The 5,718-nt window shown below is 38.4% G+C and overlaps 1 long non-coding RNA gene across 1 annotated transcript in view; it reads left to right on the top strand.

The window, feature by feature from the left end:
• LOC104948469 (uncharacterized) overlaps positions 1-5,460 on the top strand; it is an 8,047-nt gene extending 2,587 nt beyond the window's left edge. The window contains exons 3-4 of the long non-coding RNA XR_798693.1: positions 1,168-1,244; positions 5,340-5,460. This is a non-coding gene — a long non-coding RNA (uncharacterized lncRNA). The remainder of the gene's footprint in view (positions 1-1,167; positions 1,245-5,339) is intronic.
• Positions 5,461-5,718: the final 258 nt, after the last annotated feature.

Below are 5,718 nucleotides of genomic sequence, written 5' to 3'. Positions count from 1 at the left end.
GACTTTAGTCTAAGTTATCTCAGTGGGTCTCAAACGTTTTGACCACAAAATTATGTAAACACATATTTCCAAGGCACTCCTTTATAATTATTAGGATAAATAAAAACAGGTTTGAAGTCATTCCAATGTATAATATCTGACAGTCAACCAAAAAATATCGTTTAAAGTTGGAGAGATACAAAAATATGCATACATTAATAAATGTTAACTAGGTAAAATAAGATATAAATGAACAACAAAAATAAAATAAGTTACATTTATTTGTTATTGGCTATGGTAGGTTATTGGTTATGTTCATATACTTATTTGATTATTAAAATGTAAACCGATCTTTTTCATATGGGCGTTTAAAGTTGTACCCCCTAGATCAGGTCTCTAGTAATTCTGCTCAAAGTGCACCAGATTGAAGCATTTTACTTTAAAATGTTCAAAAAAATCTTCCCGGGGGGGCATACCCCCGGTCCCCCTGGAAGGTGTGACGTACACCTCCCAATTAAAACATGTTCATACAATTCTGAATACATTTGAAGCCATTTTGACGCATATTACCTATGTCAATAAGTTTCTGTTTTTGTAGTGTATTTGTCTTTTGTAGAGATTTTTCATTTATTCTTTATATATAAAATCTCGCCTAGGGCAGCAAATTGGCTAGAAACGGCCCTGGTACTAGGCCTCAAGAGCCTGTCTTGTGCTGGCAGACACATAGAAACAAATTGGCGGGGCGCACTTCGCACACACAAAAAAAATCCACGCGCTCCGTGCTCACATTATGCTGAGCCCACGTGGCTTAGCACCGCTGCTATGACTCCATCCTAGGGGAAACACTGAACATGTATATTCCAATATAAAAAACACATGATATACTTACTGTATATGATAAGATCTGGTAATGCACAATACATCCACCTGTTTAAAATAATAAATAATGTTTATGTATTAAAAAAACAGGTTAATATAGTAGCCTACGTTATAATAACATAATATGGTGAAAAAAAGCCATTGTGCATAGTGAGTACTTTTGAAGACCATAGTATTTGTACTTTTCTTTAAGTCAAAAAGAACCTCTTCCACCTCTGGGTTGAATTGATCATCAACCTTTCTGATTCTCACTGTATTGTGTTCTCAGGCTAGTAGACTGAACATGTATTTGGTTGTTTCCATGTTCAGATGTATATCTCTGACCCCCGGTCCCTGCTGTGATCGCTTCAAACTTCACATCCCTTACGCTGGAGAAACGCTGAAATGTAAGTAAATTACTCATCTCCTAACAGTTGAGTGTCAGTTTGAAGAGTCAATAACATTTATTGAGTCTTACGTTGATCAGTTGTTGTAGTTTGGCAGCACTTTTTTGGAAGCAAATGAAACAAATCTATTAGGAACCTTATCATTTCACCAAGAAGCAGTCAACTAAGCTAGGGCTCAGCCAAGGCTTGAATCAGGCTCTCTGTTCATCTGTATTTTAATGTATTCTCTGATTTGTTTTGTTGCTGATTGAACAATTCAAACGGCGACTGCAAAAGTCCATTTTGATTAAATTCATTTGTTTGTGCACTAAAATGTAAGTGCCCACATCATTTCAATTTGCAGGCTTCCCTCTTTGCTCATGTTAGTTGATTGGTCGTCTACAACAATGGGTCTGCACTAAAAAAAGAAACATTAGTGCTGAATAAATGTAATTTCAGCTGAATGATAACAACACATATTCAGGACACTTCAGGGGAACCTTTTGTTCCTTTCCTTTCCTGTTGTGTGTTATATAGGTGTATGTGCATGTTGATGGTCTGCAAAGGCTAGCATCTCAAATGTATGAAAATAAATGGGCACGTTTTAAAAAACTAATACGGGACAGAGGCTTAATGAAAACAGTGGACATAGTCTGGCAGGTATTGTGGTCGACTATTAACATGTTGACAATTAAAATACCCTATACACACATTGGTAGGACTGTAACAAAATGCATGATTAACCAAACAGCACCGTGGGAATGTTTTGTAATTGAAGTTTTGAAGACCAAAAGCACCCACAGGAATTCTTTCAGTGCGAAAACAAGATGAACAATTTTAGTGATTAAGGAGGTGTTCAATCAGTGAGAGGAGGGCAGTAAACATGCTATCGTTGATGCCACTGAACTTTTACTGGAAGGGTCTCCCCCTTCTGAATCACTCCCCACATCACAGACTTTCCTGTGTGAGCATGCATCAAGTGCAAGTGATTATAAACATGACTGTTTGTGTGGTATACAAAAAGCTCAAAAGCTTCATGAGATAACTGTCAAAGCGACTCAACAGATGCACACAACGCTTGTTAAATACCCAGTTATCAAAATGAATGCATCCATTATTTTACACATTTTCATTCAACAGAGCTCAAGGCAGGGTCTTTCACCCATATTGTCACCCAATTCCAAGATACTTGCCATACATGTTGAATTGTTTTATTTTGAAACACCTTCAGTCACATTTTCTGTCAATGTCTATTGGTCTTATCAAGTTCATCTCAGCTTCCCAGTTGGATTGAATGTTTTTCCCAGGATCTTGTCATTGTTAACCGTTTCTTTATGTAAACAATTACATTAGATTAAAGCACATTACATGTCACTTGTTAGACGCTTTTATCCAAAGCGACTTACATACTCAATACTGTGGGCAATCCCCACAGGAGCAATTTGGGGTGAAGTGTCTTGCCCAGGGACACAACGACATGCTGACTGCAGTGGGGTTTGAACCTGTGACCCCCTGAACACCAACGCACAACCCACTTTGCCACATGCCTCCGTGTAATAAAGTAGATTTGAGGAAATCACTCTTTTAAGCTTAAATATTGATTTAAGAATTCCCCATGAAAGCATTTAGCATACAGGCCGGACAATTCCATTACTTCGCAAACATTTCTGTTTTTGACGATGACAATTAGTGTAATTGTTGGTGCCGCATCTAATGGCAGCCTGTTACAGCAGCTCCTTCTCACTAATGAGTAGTTTCCTTATATTTACTTTTGCAAATGTCCCCTCTGGGTGACGAAAAAAAGGTATTCTGATTATTTCTTGACAGGGGGTTTTTTGCTTCAGTTTATGTACAGGTCTCATTATTTAATATAAATAAAGTTATGCCCTACTGTACAACGTTCAGTTAATGGTGCCCGGTCTGCGGTTAAGGAACTTTATGGGTTGATCATTTCAAAGAGGTAATCTGTATGAAGTCCTGTTGGGCTGTCTATAAACGTTGGTCAACATGTGGCTCTGCTTAAAGGGGAAAAACCCTTCTCTAGCAAGGGGAAGTACGCTTTGCTTATTTAGCAAATTTAGCAAAAACGATTTTGACCTATGTGGAGATGTTGTAGCTAGACGAGGAATATGTGGACATAAGGCTGAGGGATGCACATAAATCATTTTAAAATACTCTTTATACTGGGATGTAGCCATGTAATCTTCCCTATCCGTACCCTTGAAGTAATACAACCTAACATGTACAAAATATATGTGAAAGGTTACAAAAGGAGTCTTAAAACCTTTGCACCTGGCAAAACAACAACCGAGAACAGGGCACTGGCATGCGACATGTCTGCAGCTGGTGTACTAGTTGCTGTGCCTTCCTGTGCTTTAGCCTGAGGAAGAACGTTTGTTTAATCAAGGATGCAGAGCCGCAGGTTGGTGTCTGCCAGTCTATGGACCTGCGTGCAAAAGCCAAGGCACACTCTATTAATGCAGGCCCAGCCCCCTTCCACTTCACCACCGCGGCTGGTTCTGCTAAGCAACAATTCCTGGTCTTTGTTGTTGTACATTTGACTCCCTCCTGACCTGAATAAAATGCCTGGCTGAAACAGAAGTAAGACTTTAAGAAGGCACATTCTGCAGTGACTAGACTGCACTTTTCATGGCTGTCTGAACAAAGCAATATGTAACCTGTAAAGGTTGTACTTCCATGACCCCCATTTCCCTCTGGAACCGTGCCAGTACATCTCTGACTGGCTGCCAGTAGTTGGTAACGGATCTACAGCACATCCTCTCGTCTCCTTGTTTGACTCTTCTCCGCTGGAAAAAAACATTTCCATACGTCTAAGTTCGCCTCCTCTTGCGGCCTCAGGAACGGCAAAGAAAAGCAGAACAGGACAGTCTTGCAGCACACAAATATAATTGTGTAACATTATATCAGAACATTGTGAACCAGCACAAGCAATGAGTTATGCGATGATTGCGATCACATTATAACAGTATTGTCCCTGCCTCAGCGGCAGCCATTTCCTGTCTGTTTTTCCTTAAAGGGGTTTCTTTTATTTTAGTATTTTGGCCCTTGTTTGTTTCAAATGTGGATACCTAAATTAAAACCAAACATACTACTACGTAATGTGTGCTTTATTAAAACTACAAATGCAATGATTTACACAAAACACTTGTTTGGAAGGCTCGAATGAAAGCACAAAGTGTGTTCATTACAGTGCGTTTGTAAATAAGGGTTTGAAAAGGGGTTCTTACTTGCTTATTGTCTAAAAGCTTATTCAAAGAAAGTGTTCGTCAAAAGGCAGACACACCCCAAGAAAATAGATGATGAGGAACATTTTAAATTGTAAGCGCTGGACATTGTTCAACATAGTAACACTAAAGTTAGTGGGTTACCCTAAAGACAATATACACCATATGGAACTCAATCATCTCCATATCATTAAATACAATATGGCAGACCCCCAGAAGATAAGAGGGTTAAAGGTAAGTCTTTACAAAAGACTATTTTAAGAGCCCCATTGGTGGGTTCTAGATACAACTCAAAGAATATAAAAATGTTCTTTGTAGAACCCAATGGATGGGTTCAATGGTACTTGACCACTTAGAATGTGGATATCTCATTTATTAATTTACCTAAACAATTTCCCAACTTCGGATAAATAAAGTATTTGTCAATCTAGATATGATCCAGATAAAAACCCCACAGATGTTTCCAGGCCATAGCCTCTTTCTACAAGGTTTATGTAATGTAATGGGTTTTCCAATGGGCCCAGGCTGAAGAACCCTATACTGTATGTTCTAGAAATTAGGGCAGAATCACATTTAGGTTCATACAACATCAAACCGCTCCCACTGCAGTTTTTCTTTTCTAGCAATGGGATCAAATGAATCTCCATTTCCTAAAACTACACAGAGTAACGTGGATTGCCAACTTTTTAATTAATGAATGACACTGTTTTATTGTTATTGAAAGAAAATTGCATTTTTGGGCTGGGTAAGACACCCAGTTAATCGTTAAGATCACTTAAAACATTCTGGTCATTTCATAGTACACAATATTAATGAATATTGTCCATGTTATTAGTCCATAAGGTAATCCAATGTTCTTTTATTTTCCCAGGGGACATTATATTCAATGCACAGTTTCCAGAATTGCCTCCAGATTTTATTTTCGGAGAAGATGCTGAGTTTCTTCCGGAGCCTTCAGAACTGCCAGTGAGTATCTCCACTCATGAGAATCCATTTTTGTGGACTAAAATATGTACATGTATTGCATGTGGCTTATTTTACAGTGAGTATATGCTTTATTTTATTACCCTGTTGCACAAGAAAACAACCTCATAACATGGTTTGTTTTTGTTCTATTTTTCCACTTTGCTAAAGCCAGATCTTTTTCAATGTTTCTTTTTTGACCACATTGCGTGGTTCTCCTATGCGCTCCTAAATGTCAGACAGATGTGTCAAATTGCAGATCAGGACTTCAGCAGTGGCGCATACAC

The sequence above is a fragment of the Notothenia coriiceps genome, unplaced genomic scaffold (genome assembly GCF_000735185.1).
Source record: "Notothenia coriiceps isolate Sejong01 unplaced genomic scaffold, NC01 NC01_scaffold00014335, whole genome shotgun sequence".
Lineage (NCBI taxonomy): Eukaryota > Metazoa > Chordata > Actinopteri > Perciformes > Nototheniidae > Notothenia > Notothenia coriiceps.
This window is presented reverse-complemented; position numbering and strand designations above follow the sequence as displayed.